Source organism: Gymnoscopelus braueri, assembly GCF_963280865.1.
Source record: "Gymnoscopelus braueri genome assembly, chromosome: 11".
Classification (NCBI taxonomy): Eukaryota; Metazoa; Chordata; class Actinopteri; order Myctophiformes; family Myctophidae; genus Gymnoscopelus; species Gymnoscopelus braueri.
In genome coordinates, this window is record NC_137613.1 from 39,942,647 (window position 1) to 39,957,941 (window position 15,295).

At 40.4% G+C, this 15,295-nt stretch overlaps 1 pseudogene across 1 annotated transcript in view; it reads right to left on the reverse strand.

Annotated features, from left to right (window-relative positions):
- Window positions 1-403: 403 nt before the first annotated feature.
- Window positions 404-15,295, reverse strand: part of LOC308095630 (serine/threonine-protein kinase PLK1-like) — a 31,128-nt pseudogene continuing 16,236 nt past the window's right edge. The window contains exon 10 of the transcript in view: window positions 404-597. The product of the transcript in view is annotated as a serine/threonine-protein kinase PLK1-like (transcript). The remainder of the gene's footprint in view (window positions 598-15,295) is intronic.

Here is a 15,295-nt window from a genome sequence, read left to right on the forward strand (position 1 = left end):
AACTTGTGAAACACGTTCTGTAAAATTTGTACTTTTACTTTCAGTACTCAAGTATATTTTAATGCAAATATTTTTGTACTTTTACTCAAGTATATTTTGAATACCAGACTTTTATCTGGAAGAGTGTATTGCTACATTGTGGTATTGGTACTTGTACAAGATGTGAGTACTTCTTCCACTGCGTACCAGCTATCATTTGTGTCCACACCAGATCTAGCCAGCAAATATATTACAAACGTTACATGAACTTCCAACATACTTCCTTGAGTATTGTAAACATGCCTAAACAAACCAGATATTTATATTGCTCAAATTATTTTTATTTGAAAATACAAAATGTAAAGACACATTTAAAATTATACATAGAAAAAAAAATCTATTAACCCAAAGTGGCTTCTCATATTTAAGATTGCGCTGCAGAGCCCTTGGAGCTCAGCAGCTTCTCCACCATCTGCTTGGCGTAGCGCATCCTTGTGGCCAGCTCCCTGCTGCAGCCAAACTCCTCCAGCAAGGACAGTTTGTAGGTGTGGAAGACTCGCTTCTCATCGATGTATGTCACAGCACCATCAGGGGGCAGAGGATCACCTTGGCGTGGTCCTGGAGGAGATGAAAACAATGTCATTTAATGTGTTACGCCAAGTGCAATCTGTGATGCAGCGTGGAAGGAGCCCCCAACACTAGCGCTGCTTTTCCTTAACAATCCAGCACAATATGTAGAATTTAGAGGTTTAGATAATATCGTTCTAAATCTGTGTTCGTTTTTGTTGCAGTCGTTCTAGTCCTACAGTAAGTTCTTGCCGTTCTAAATCCAGCCAACCAGTTGAAGAAATTGCAGATTGAATATATACCTTTTGAAATATTCGGGACCAGTACGGCTGCTTCTGAACATGTATTCCATTGCTAGTTTGACCCATTGAACAAGTCGCATGAAAAAAATAAATAAGTGTATTCTACTTCACAATAGCGTACAAAAATAGCCGCCCTACAAGCTCACAACGATTGTGAGCCTGTAGATCTGCCATTTCCAATGGCAGATGGCAGATCTATCAGAATAATTGGGACATCAATGTGAAGTCATATCACCCAGCCCTACCTGAAAGTACAACAGAATTGTGCTTGGTCTTGGTCCCAATTCCCAAATATAAACTCCTGAACACTCCCAACTAGCAGTGTGTGAAGCCTACACGTGTGTTGTTGGTCTGACATTACTCTTTGGATGCAGTGAAGTTTACCAACCTGGAAGAAGTTAATCTGGACGGTGCCGTTCGACAGGTGCAGCACGATGGCACTCTTGGTCCTGAATCAGTGAGAGAGGTAGGGCAGGCGTGCCAGCTCGTCACCGTCTCTACGTGCCATGTTGGCACCGGCCTTGAGAAGGTGCTCGCTCATGTAGCTACGGAAGTACTTGAGCAACGTTATCTGCACGAGAGGCGATAAACAAAGTGATAAGGATTAACAAACATAAAAAAGGAGGCAGTGAGACAGAAAAGTGTAAAGACTTCCACAGATCAAGCTGTAATGCTACGACTACTTTAAGTGTGACTACACCAAGAGATCAGGATAGCATGAGATCTCAGGTATAAAAGGTGCTCCAAGCAGAATACGTGAATGAATTGAACTCCTTTCCCACTGCCAGTAGATGAGTGAGTATATAGTGTTGAGCCTAGTGTACTTTCAAGCCAGATCATAATATGGGGTGCATGGGCAAAAAACTCGCTACAGGAACGAAATGGATCTGTCATCTGATGTTTCATCAAATAAGTGTATGTCTCTCTTTCCCACAGACTCACTCCCCGCCACACACTTTACTTGCTGTGGACCCAATAGCAAATTACAAAGTACATTTACTCAAGTACAATCTTAAGGTATTTATTACTTTACTGGAGTATTTCCCAGTACTTTTACTCCACTACATCTCAAAGGCAAATATTGTACTTTCACTCCACTACAATCATTTGAAAACCTTACTAGTTATGTTGTAGATTTTGATTACTACAAAAGATACATTACCCACTTCAGCCCCTATATACATTTCGGCCATTTGAAAATAGCCGAGCTACAAGCTTGTAGATCTGCTCTTTTCAAAAGATTTTTATACATTTTATTCATTTGAAAAAATGTGAAATGGGACATTCTGCATAATGAGTACTTTCAGTACATTTTGATGCCAATACTTGTACTCAAGTACATTTAGAATTCTGGACTTTCACTTGTAACAGAGTTTTTCTATATTGCAGTATTGGTGCTTTTACTAAGTAAAGAATGTGAGTACTTTTTCCACCACTGCCTTAAATACATCTGGCTCCCTGTTTTTGGCTCCACGCCCACCAATAGGTGAGTTAGTAACATCTTAAATGTTAAAAAATAAAAAATAAAAAAGTACTGGGTCAGAGACAGAGACAACTACTGACCTTCTTGGTGAGCGTGGCAGGGTACGATGTAGCTCTCTGCATTGGTTTTGTCAATGTACTGCAGGCTTTCTCCATCAGTGTACATCATCAACCGTGTGTAATCGATGACGAGCACACCCACGCTGTTGTCACACAGCTGGTAGCCTGGAAAAACCCCATCAAAACTTTTAAAATACACCAAGCTAGGAAGAAATGGCAGAAGGCAAGTCTACATAGACACTGCACATTATTGCAGTACTGTAGTCACATCATGCTACTTCTACCCCTGAAAACAGTTGCATACAAATTCAGTTGCAAGAGGCTTTAACTGATATGATGTGAAGGCAGAATAAAACATTTAGAAAATAAATATTTCCCCAAAATGCAGAAGTGTGCCTTACCTAGCCCGTATTTATCAGAATAGTCGACCCATTTGCTGATCCAAAAGATGGGGATGCACTCGGGGTCTTCTGCCTTTTCTGAAAGTTCACACAAACAGAATGATTGTCAGTGTCAGAGGTGGCTTCAGTAAAAGTAGCAATACCACAATGTATAAATACTCTGATTCCATTAACAGTCAAAGGGTCAAGGGTCCTTGACATGAGAATGTTTGAGAAACACTGGTTTAAACAACATTACACAGCAAGCCCAAATAAGCAACTACACTTTAGAAACAAGCCCCCAAAAAACGCAACCACCAATATTTACAAGCAACTTTACAGAAAAAGAAGCCCAAAGTGGCTTATAATAAGCGGACATGGCAACACTGGTGTGTAGATCTTAAACTCTAGTGCATTGGTTCTCAAAGTGGGGTCCGGGGACCCCCAGGGGTCCTTGAGGAAGTTCCAGGGGGTCCCCAGACCCAGCTAAATGATGGATAGTTAGGAACCAAATTCGACCCATATGGGTCTGAAACTCAGAGAGTGTACAAATGGAACCAAATGGACCCTGACGGGTCCATTTGGTTCCATTTTTACACTCTCAGAGTTAAATTAACATTCATTTTACAATATAAATTGGGGTCCCAGAGATAGAAATGTCATCAAATGGGGGCCGTAGCTTGAAGCATGTCTGGGGGTCCTTGAAATTAAAATGGTTGAGAATCAGTGCTAGAGCCTTAAAAATCTTCTCTTAGTTATGGGGGTCCCCGAGGCATATATTTTCGAATGGGGGTCCGCAGGCTAATAAGTGTCAATTTGGGGGTCCTTGACATGAAAAAGTTTGAGAACCACTGCTCTAAGGGACGCTGTCAGCGGCGCTATCCATGGTTCTGAAGCGATCAGCGTCAATAAAGAACGCAGTAAAACTCTGCACTCTACTTACATATATATATATATATATATATATATATATATATATATATATATATATATATATATATATATATATAAGCAGTGGTGTGTTCTAGATTTTTTGGGAGGGTATACTATAACTATTCCCTCTCTAGTTCCTAATGTAAAAAAAATTGCGCGCGCTTCGCCAGGCCCACTCAGGCCCAGTTTCACAGTAACACTGAGTACAATTACAATATGCTTTGTACTGATTTTCTACTGTTTCTAATGTTAATCACCCTGTTTATTACCATAGAATAGTGCAAGGATTGTTATAAATAAATGCTGGTTAGGCTTATCAGATATAATAGCAGTGTTAACAGCGAGCATTCCTGTATCTATTACAGAATAGTATTAACTTGGCATTGAAGACATAAACTGTATTGAAGATTCAAGATTTTGCTGTGCTATGACACGCAATTTGAATACTAATGAAGTACTCAATTCAGTGACCTGCCGTTCAATGAAGTGAATGGCAGGTCGTTGAGTTAATGTGTGAATTCCGTCGCCAGCAGCCTTTAATTATCACGTCAATAACAATAGCCACACACGTGAGTTAGACTAGTCAGCAGTGGTGGAAAAAGTACTCAAATTCTTAAGTAAAAGTACCAATACTGCAATATAGAAATACTTCGTTACAAGTAAAAGTCCAGAATTTACTTGAGTAAAAGTACAAAAGTATTGGCATCAAAATGTACTTAAAGTACCAAAAGTAAAAGTACTAAAATGTTTGAAAATAGCCTATGTATAAAATAGGGCTAAACTGGTTAATGTATGTTTTATAATGTAATAATTTATATCAGCAAAGTAACTAGTAACTAAAGTTTTCAAATAATTGTAGTGGAGTAAAAGTACAATATTTACCTCTGAGATGTAGTGGAGTAGAAGTAAAAGTATTGACATTTGGAAATACTCCAGTAAAGTAAAAATACCTCAAAATTGAACTAAAGTACAGTACTTGAGTAAATGTACTTAGTTACTTTCCACCACTGTCCTAGTGTAATGTTGTTGTCGTTTTAGTTTTTTGCATTATTTAACTTTCCAGCACTTAGAATTATTTATGAAGTTATTTAAGTTATAAATGATCTGTTTGTAGCTCAGTATCACGATTGTATGCATTTGGTAGCTATGGAGCGAATTTGTTCACGGATTCTGTTTCTAAATTGTTCTAAAATGAAGCAACGCTGCACACATGCATGTTTTTAACGTTGTTTTCAAGTAGTTACGAGTTATGACGCTTCAGTGACGACGTCACGCTTACGTCAGTTACGACGCGACGTAAACGTACGAAAACGTTGGGCGTGCTGTTGCTGCTAACGAAGTGCTGTGATTGGCTAGAGGAGAACGAAGTGCTGTGATTGGCTAGAGGAGCGGTAAACAACCTGGCGCGCGCTGTTCTACACATTCGAAACGTTGCCTCAGCCAATCACAGTTCGAGGCCGTTGGGTCGCCACCGCTATTAAAACACCTGACGAGACGCCAGCGTTTCAGAGCTTTGAGAACAGAGGCACGGAGCATCATCCGAGAGAATCAGCAGAGAGACATCAACGAATTTAACAGAGTCAACGCAGGACGTTTATCAGCTGAAGACGAGGAGAACGGAACGAAGCTAGACTAGAGATGGATCTCATCTGCAATATAGCAACTTGGCTTGCGATCACCGAGTCCCTTGACCGTTCTGAACGTAAGTGATGTTGAATTATTATATATGCAACGGAAATGTTATTCATGTAGATTTGGTAACTGTGCGATTTAGGCCAGTAACGTGTATGGACCAGAGCTACTAGTAATGCTAGTTCATGGATTATTTTTCTACCGTTGGCACGAAAGCACACGTTATTCCTGCAAACGTGTTGATAATTTTTTTATATTTGCTTCAGTGAACTGTAAGCAGTTACAAACTAATGTTATGATTTGAATGAGAAACTGTTGGTCGCCGTTAGGTTAGCCTACTGCAGGACAATGAGTCGCAGCTAATCACAACTCTAGGGTTCGTTAAATGTAGTTACTTTTAAATCATAACAATCAAAAGTGGCTTCTAAATAATATGTAGCCCATTTGGCCACGGACCCCACCTGAAAATATTTCGTGCCAGGGAGTCCAGGCCAGGGACCCCCTTACAAGATCTGTGTTGTTGAAATGTTTTTCAAGATTTCTTTGAAAATAGCAGATCTACAAGCTCACAACTTGTGTGACTTTAGATCGGCTATTTTCAAATAGCTGATGGTTAAAACTGATTTTGATGCTATATTAAGTAATTTTGCTGGGGACCACCTGCAACCACCTCTGCAAGGACCCCTGGAGGTCCCATGACCCCACGTTGAGAACCATTGACTTAAAGATACAACTTATCGCATTGCATTAATTCTGAGTTCTAGCAAGTGACCCATGGATAATTTCCTGTATGTGTTTCCTGTGTGTTTTTATCCATCCATTTAGTCAAGAATCTTGGTTGGCAAAAGTGTAGATCTCTTAAGAGTCCAATAGTTTGAGCCAAATTTGAATTAGGATGTCCAACTCAATGTTTCTTTTGAAGGCGTAAAAACATGTTATTTTGTATTCGTATATAACCTTTATTGATTATGATTTACAACCTTCTGTCAGTATGTCTCTCTTTCTGTTAAGTTTCTCTTAACTACAATATTGTCTTTGTTATAGCTGTGGTGTGGACTTTGCTTAACTCTCACTCACTAACTCTCTGTGTGGCTGTGTTTCCCCCTAGTCGCTAAGGAAGGAGCCAGAGGGATGAACAGTAGGAAACCCCTGTACAACAGGAGAGGACCTGCAGAATCCAAGGCCTCCTCCCTCCTCCTGCCCAACACCAGAGCCATGCTCCAGAGGATGTACAGCAGAGGACCAGCCCCCTCCACCACCTCCTCCATGCAGTCCAACAGGAGACGACCCACACGCCACACCACCGCCTCCTCTCCCGTGCTCACCAACCCCAAATCAGGTAAGGAGAACTTGCACATGAGAGCCCATTTTCTCAACCCCAATGTATGACATAGTAATTCATAATATAAAATACAAATGTGTTATAATAGTGTTGGTCTACTCTGCATAGAATCTGAGTGTGCAATCCATCTCCCTCAATTTTGCAATTAGAGTCCAACCGACTTTTGGGTCAGAAACCAATTTGAGGACATTTAACTTATAAACAAAAAAAAATAATACGGATAAACATTTTGAAAAATAAACACATTGAACTTTTTTATTTAACCAAAGGTTTCACCTATAATAATTCCACGCCCAAAGTAGGGACGCCAGGATAGAAGTGGTTTATAACTGGGTTCGGCTGCATATTTTGCTAAAGCCAGTGTCATCAAAAAAGTCAAATAATGGTTGGTCGGGCTCTATATGCAATCTACTGTAGTGTGAGTTTAACCATTGCAATCCTGTAGAAGAGATAAATAAACTAAATAAAGTTTTCAGACAGTCATGATACCTGTTTCAATTTGCAGTCCTGAAGAAAACTGTAACTCCAGAGGAACTACAGCAACCAGCAGGACCCTACAGGAAGAAAATGTTAAGAGTACGTACCCACAATAATTCACTTGCAACTCTGAACTCACAATTCATCAAGCTCTGCTCAAGAGATATACCCCCTCCATGTACACACACACACACACACACACACACACACACACACACACACACACACACACACACACACACACACACACACACACACACACACGCACACTTTCTGCTACCGACAAATACAAATGTTTGTCATGTGTTGTCTTTGCACAGATCGAGAGCGACGGGTTGGGCTGGGGGTTCGTTGTTCGAGGGACTGGACCATGTCACGTCCAGGCTGTGGAGCCCCATGGACCAGCTGCGGTTGCTGGGATGAAGGTAGGAATCATGGAAAATGGCGTTGAATGTTGTAATGTCATACTTTTTGGTAGCCATTATCCCCAAAAGATCCTGCTTTGTTGCATTAGCCTGGTACTGTAGGACGTTAAAATGACCTCTCTCGGGTGGATCAAGACTGAAGCAAGTAAATGTAAAAAGCAGCACTTCTACAAAGGCTTACATAAGTAAATGGCTATAAGCCTTCATGACTTTGGAGTATCATTCTCAGAATATAGTGAAAAGTGGGTCAAATCATTTAATTTCAAGTCATTTTGTGTTTTTCTCTCCCGCTCTCTCTCCACCATACCCCTTCCTCTCCCTCTGTATCTGTCCCAGGTGTGTCAGCTTGTAGTTGCCATCAATAACCAGAGCGTTCTGGAAATGGACTACAAGGCCATCAACCACCTCATCTTGACTGGCCCCAGGAAGATGCAGATGGAAGTCATGGAGGTTACTGAAAAGTAACGGTTTTGGTAGGTATCTGCCTGACAGCACAAACATGTTATTTTGTATTTGTATCTAACCTTTATTCACCCATTGAGACAATGGGTTCTTACACTTTTATTGAACCCTTTGATAAAAAAGGGGGGGGGGGTCCTACTCCTCCTCCATCCTCCTCAGATTGTAATTTGGTTAGAGTCGGCTAGAGTCAGTCTCTCTGTTAAGTTTCTCTTAACTAAACTGTATATTGTTCACTATTGTCTTTGTTATAGTTGTGGTGTGGACTTTGCTGAACTCTCACTCTATCACTCTCACACACTCACTCACTAACTTTCTGTGTTTTCCCCCTAGTCGCTGTGGTGAAGTCAGAAGTTCAGGAAGGAGCGAGAGGGATGAACAGTAGCTAGCTACTGTACAACAGGAGAGGACCTGCACCACCAAAGGCCGCCTCCAATCATGTGCAGTCCCAACAAGGGTTGGATTAGCCCTTGTGTTGGCCGGTGGCATCGTTTTGCCGCTACCTCAGCAGCCCAACAGCAGGACAATATTTTGCCGCTGTTATAGCCATTTTTGGCCCCCAGAGCTTGGTGCCCAATGTGGCTGCAGCCCTAATGCCTGTGTGATCAGGCGGGCCTGGACAGCAACATGACCATCACCAAGGATTACACACTGAAAAGCTACTTTATTTCTTTAAAGTTGACAATGTGTCCTGATGTAGGGGTGATGTAACCACAACTTTCAGATGATTTCTTTTTTTATTCATCACCAGGTAAAGGCACACATTCACATTCTAGATATTGATGATGCTAATTTGTTTGTTATAAGTGCAAATATGTTTTTATAATCATTGAACTTTTGATTTGAATGTGTATGCTTACATGTGGTATTAATTATTGTATATTTGAAAGGTCTGAATATGAGCCACTGATCAATATGAAGTGCTAGATATCTTTCATAAAAACAATTATTGACCACAGACTGATTTGATTTAATATATATCTCATTCTAGATATTGATGCTAATTTATTTGTTTTCTAAATGTAAATATTTTTGATTAAGATAATGCAGTAGATATTTATTAAATTTAATAAATTATCACCAAGTGATCGGCTAGCTTTTGATACTAATGGTTGTAAGTGTAAATATTTTGATTAAGACAATGCTGTAGATATTTATTAAAATACAATTGTAAATATGACTTCTGTGTCCTTTTCAACAATGTCAGTTTGTTGACAACAGTGGCCTGTTGCATTCTTTTCTCTTCAGGGTTTCTTTTTTGTCTGTAATCCCTGTGTAAGTAACTAGTCCACAATCACCTGTACGTCTAAGCCTAGCTGAGTTGAAAACAAGATCAACTGATATTAGATTTAAGCGGCCACATTGCAGATCCACCATCTTCTTTCTATTTGATATCCTTCTTCCACACTCATTACAATGCATGATATGATGATGAATCCTATTCATTGCACAGAACATGCACTTCAAGCCTAACTAGTGAAGTATGGAATGAACACTAGTTTCCTGTGTACAAGGTCACATTACAGCATGCATGTGTCTATAGCAGCCACATGCATTTGGTATGAGGAGATGACAGGTTTGAGGAATGTGAAGGAATGACTCAGACGAGGTAGAAAGTTGGTACAAGTGACTTTGCTTCAATACTGTTATGTAAAGTCAGTCACCTGTCCTGTATGGATAAAATTAGTAACTTAAAATGTAAACACACAAAGTTCTATTACAACCACAATCCACACAGCACTGTTACATGCATTATCAGTCTTTTTAATTTCAAGGGCCCCAGTTTGATATGCATTAGAGTCCTCAGTATTCATTTAACTCTGAGAGTGTATAAATGGATCGGATGCACCCTCGAACACCCCTGGGGTCTCCCACACCCCACGTTGCAAACCAGTGCTGTGTATAGTGTACCTGTGGAAGCATTCAAGGGGATGTGTATTTGAATGAGTGCTATAATCACTTGTCTTATACGTATAGGATGATTTGGTGTGCAAATACTAGACAGCTCTAAGGTTTAGAGCTCTTAATATTAACACAACTGAGTCTAAACAATTGTGTTAATATTGTTCTTTAGGACAACAGTGCAGCTGCACTGGAATACTTTTCACATCTGGATGAGCAGACAGCAAGTGAATTCCACCATACCATTCAAATTCAGGCAGTAGTCAAGAGGTGAGGCTGATCATACATTGGCATTTGAACTGTGGCGTTGAATAGAATCCTAAAATCAGTAGAATTCATGACTTCTTGGGGTCAGTTTTGGCTGGCCATTCACACGTTTAACACGCCCCGTCTCAGAACCATTACAGATGCCTGCGGATTTAACTTCTGCTAGCCCCAAACTAGGAGCTGCATAGGGTCATAAACATTTGTATTTGTGCTGGCACCAAGGTAAGATGTATGACAGAGCCACAGCGTGAGACATTTACACTGAAAAGTTTTGAGTATTGTTCAGTACCTGAGGTTCACGTTGAAAAGCCCATTTTCATTGCACTAGTTTGCCATTATCCGACCAGAAGATCTCACAGAACCTAGTGGCCGTCACTCTGGGTATTTGCTAAATTTTTAGTGACTGGTTTATAAATACAATGGAAGGCTGCATGTGTCACTTATTTAATATGTTATGTTAATCACATTGTTCTGGTGGTGATACAGTTGTGATCAAATATTTGGAATAGTTAATTGAATAAATCTGTATTTGGTTTCTTTTGTATGAAATCATATTCATATTTTTTCCTGAAATGCTTATGCGTATACGTTTCAGAATGGAGTGTCTAGTCATTTTATGATATAGTAGTCATTACGGTCAGCAGTATGAAGTGAATATTCATGATGGTTTTCACAGTGTGAGTTGAGGTTTGCTTAAACAGGAATTGAGTTGCTAGTTTTGATACTAGCATACAGTAGGTTTACTATCTGAGATGATCCAGATAGTATCCATGATTTTAATTAAGCCCAGATAAGCGAAATAAACTTAAATATTTTGAGGAACCCAGTTGACCTAAAAAGTTGTGTAATGAAAACTTGAGTGAATTTAACTTAAAATAGCAATTTCAGCATAAATATACTAAATGCCAAATTGATTTAACTTCAAATAATTATGCTAATTTGTTTCCAATTACTCCACATAGAATCTTTTTTTTTTGTAATTCAAATGTTTATTTGTTTTTTAATATGATACAAAATGTAACTCCAGTGGTACAAATCAGCATACAGCATAAAACAACAATACAGCCATTCCAAAAAATAAAATACAAAATAACAAAATACAAAATAAATGCTGTCCCAATATCAGAGGTTCATATATATCCAAAATCTGTCCCATGTGTCCTTCATCTTTTTTTCTCCATTCACTCTACCCAACATATATTCGTATGATGTAATCTTAATCATTTCCTCATTCCATTCTTTAAGCCCAGGTGTCCTAGGGGTCTTCCAATTCCGCAGCAGTATTCTGGCAGCTGTAACAAGTCCAACTTTCACAATAGTGAATTCGTTGTTATTTATCCCAGGAACCGCTGCCCTGTCCCCCAATAGGCAGAGCCGCGGTTGTGGGGATAGAGTGAGTCCCACCCATTTCTCCAAATATTTTAAAACTGTACACCAGAATGGATACACCATGCGGCAATCCCATATCATATGCATATACGTGCCAACCTCTTCATTACATTTCCAACATGTATTGTTATCTGCTATTCCCATTTTAAGTAATCTAGTCGGTGTAAAATAATTACTATGAATTATTTTATACTCCACATAGAATCTTAAACAAAAAGGCAAAAGCAAAAAAGTACATTATTCTTCTGTTTATTTCATTTTTTTCATTTGAAAACAAACATTGTGTTTAAAAAATGTGGCTGAGAGACATGCTGGAGCTTCGTTTTAGTAGTTATTTTGGTTTCCTTTGTGCTTTCCTGTTTCCTTTTGATACTGTACATGATGCATTTCTGAGTAAGTATTGGTTATTTTTCTATTATTCGCTCAATATCCCTATATTTCACACTCACAAACTCTGTGTGACTGTTTTCCCCTAGTAGCTGCATATGTGGTGAAGGCCACCGTCCTTCTAGCCTGGTAAACCCTCCCTCCGGAAATCTCATTTCCATTTGATTCCAGGAGTGGAATCAAATGGAAATGAGATTTCCGGAGGGAGGGTTTACCAGGCTTCTACGAGAGCAGAATACGGGTGGTTCTTGAGAGATTAGCATAATGTTCCGTTCATATATCAGAAAAATGATTGACTCTATAACGATTCCTGCTTTACCGCCTGGTGTTGATCAGGCCAAAGCATCAAAAGTTGATTTAAAGTCACCCCAGATAAAATTGACCACCCGTTTGGCCGCTAATGGGGTCCTTATGGCCTTTCATGGGGAAAACCTAACTGTTGTGGGGATAAGGCTAGCGTGGGCGGTGGGTGGCGTCGCCATGTTCAGCACGTGTCTCCAATTGTATCTGTCACACAGGTAGGTCAATATACTAACACTGTACCCTAAAAAATAACATACTAAATGTGTGTTTTACAGTTTAATATTTGTACTTTTATTAGTGTTGCATGGCACACAACGTCATGGCTTGACCATTGTTTAAGGATTATGCCTGAAATGTACGGGAACGGCCAAGAATTCACGCCCCATTCGATTTTAGCTGGGGGAAAACAACCATCTGCCTCATAGAGTTACATCATACACGATCGTTTGGATCACTTTCAGAGCTTCTAACTTGTGGTCATAGTCGCGAAACTTTTCAGTTGTGTGGTGGTACTTTTAGATGGATTTTACTGTACAGAAACAGAAAGTTTTAGACAAACAATTAGAGAGAGCATGGTTAACAGTGTTGCCAGATTCTGCTGGAGAGAAACAAGCAACCAGGTCTATAAAAATATAACCTCGCGTCACCAGTCTTTCCACCTCGGAGGAAAAATAAAAAATAAGGCCAAAATAAGCAACTAGGGCAGGTCAGTCAAACTTTAATGTCTAATATTGTTTTATGTTTTCTCAAACATTTTCATGCCAAGAGGAAGGACCCCCAATATGTACAATATACTTAACAGAAACATAATACCAAAGTCGCTTATAATAAACAGATTTGGCAACACTGGTCAGGTACTGTAGCTAGTAGCCACAAACACGCCGTCTCTCTTCTCCTCCGAATAATTTTGCCCAATTTAAATATATTTTATAATGGTACTTACAATCACTTGACTATAATTTATATATGCTAATTGGATTCATAATCTGGAATCAAATGGAAATGAGATTTCCGGAGGGAGGGTTTACCAGGCTACCGTCCTTCCCTTTCCGCTGAGAACCTCTAACTGGAAGGAACACAATCCGGCGAACATCACGACAAAAATTAGGCATCCGACGCCCAAAGAATCCAAGATGTCTCAACAACATCAATAAGACGGTAGGCGAACTAGCTAGCATGGTATGACACTGAAGGATGTAATGTGCAGGTGTAACGTTAGATCTGTAAGGTGTACAGACAGTATATTGTAATGGAAATTCTGTGATTAAATGCGGAGTTGGATCATGGTAAAAGCTTTTAAGAGTATTAGTTTGCCTGCGTCTCCCTGTCAGTTATCCACAAAACCATGTATGGTTAATGTAAAGTTGAACTTGAAACTAACCAATAGTCATTTATGTAGACCTAATTTATTATGACTGGTTGTATTTAAACAAGCCCTTTTTACCAACCATTCTGAAAATCTGCTTGTATAGCCATGATCTGCATACCCCCTTAGTCGCCCACCAACCTCAGAATCACTATCCCCCTTTCCGCTGCGAACCTCTCACTGCAAGGAACACATCCGACCAAAATCACCACAAAACGACGCCCAAAAACATCCCAAAACGCCCAAAACATCCAAGATGACGACTGCATTTGGGGAATTTGAGCATCCATTAGAGTTTGCCATCCTTCAGGCTGCGTGCCTTCTCAAACTTGCTAATAAACCCATCACAGTATTGCATCTGCAATCCCTGGTTGGAGTGACAGGGATAACTTATCACGAAGACGATGGCGGGCATCTGTTTGGAGAATGTGCCACGATTCTGCGTGGAAATGATCCCAATAATCAACTTCCGTTAATGACCCAGAACGTGCTGCAAAAGATCGCCAATCCGTATGGACAAAACTGAGAGGAAGCCATCAACTTGGATTCGATGAGGATGAGAGGAAGCCATTAAACTTCCCATCTAAAAATGTTTTGTGCCAGGGAATTGAATTCCGGACGTGCTACATGTCAATAAAAATGATAAATGAAAAAAAAAAAAAAAAATCACTATCCTCCAACACAATGAAAAATTGACTCCCAGACAGAGAAAAGAATACTTTTTTTTTTAATTATAAAAAATATAAGGTTGACACAAGACCCGAAGGTCAAGATTTCGGGCAACATGTTCAGATCGGTTAATTGAAATAGTCTTTCATTTGTACACCCGGGGGACCTTCCTACATCTGGTTTCTTCTAATGGTGAGACTTTGCACATAATGAGATCTATCTGTCACTAACCCTGTCTTGTTCTTTAGAAGAGGACGACCCCTTTCCGCCCGAAAATACAAGATCAAGATGGCGCGTCGGAGTCCCGATCCGGATTTGCCCGATGACTATTATATGTGGAGGGATTTGAGTTTTTGGCAGTATAAGTATGGGGAGGAAATTGGCGATGATTTGTCCGTCTTGTCCGATGACTTGGAGACCGATGACTGGTGGCTTTGTCCCCTCTGGCTGGGGACATGCTACATGTCAATAAAAATGATAAACAATGAAAAAAAGAGGACGACGATACCAGTGACGAAAGCCTGACGAGCCTGCACTGGCTCCAGGACTTCTCCACCCTCGGTGCCAACGGCAGAGGCCAGTCACCGTCGGCCATTGGGTTTGTCTGTGGTGGCTTTGTCCCCTCTGGCTGGGGACATGGCGTCCATGGGCATTCAATCCCCTGACCCCGGTCATGCCCACACCAGCGGCTTGCAGCCGGGCCCAGCAGAGCCTCCCAGGCGTCGTGACGCACGGCGGGCTACAACACAAACGCCCATGAGAGGCCACACTACTCCTGTCCCACGCTGATCTGCATGGCCCTACAGGCCAGCGAGAAGAGAAAGCTCACACTGGCCTCTATTTACGAGTGGTTCAGTGAGAACTTCTCTTTCTACCGCTGCGCCAAAACCAAGTCCTGGCAGAGCACCAACCCTGTCTCGTTCTTTAGAAGAGGACGACGATACCAGTGGCGAAGACAATGAGGAAGCCACTCA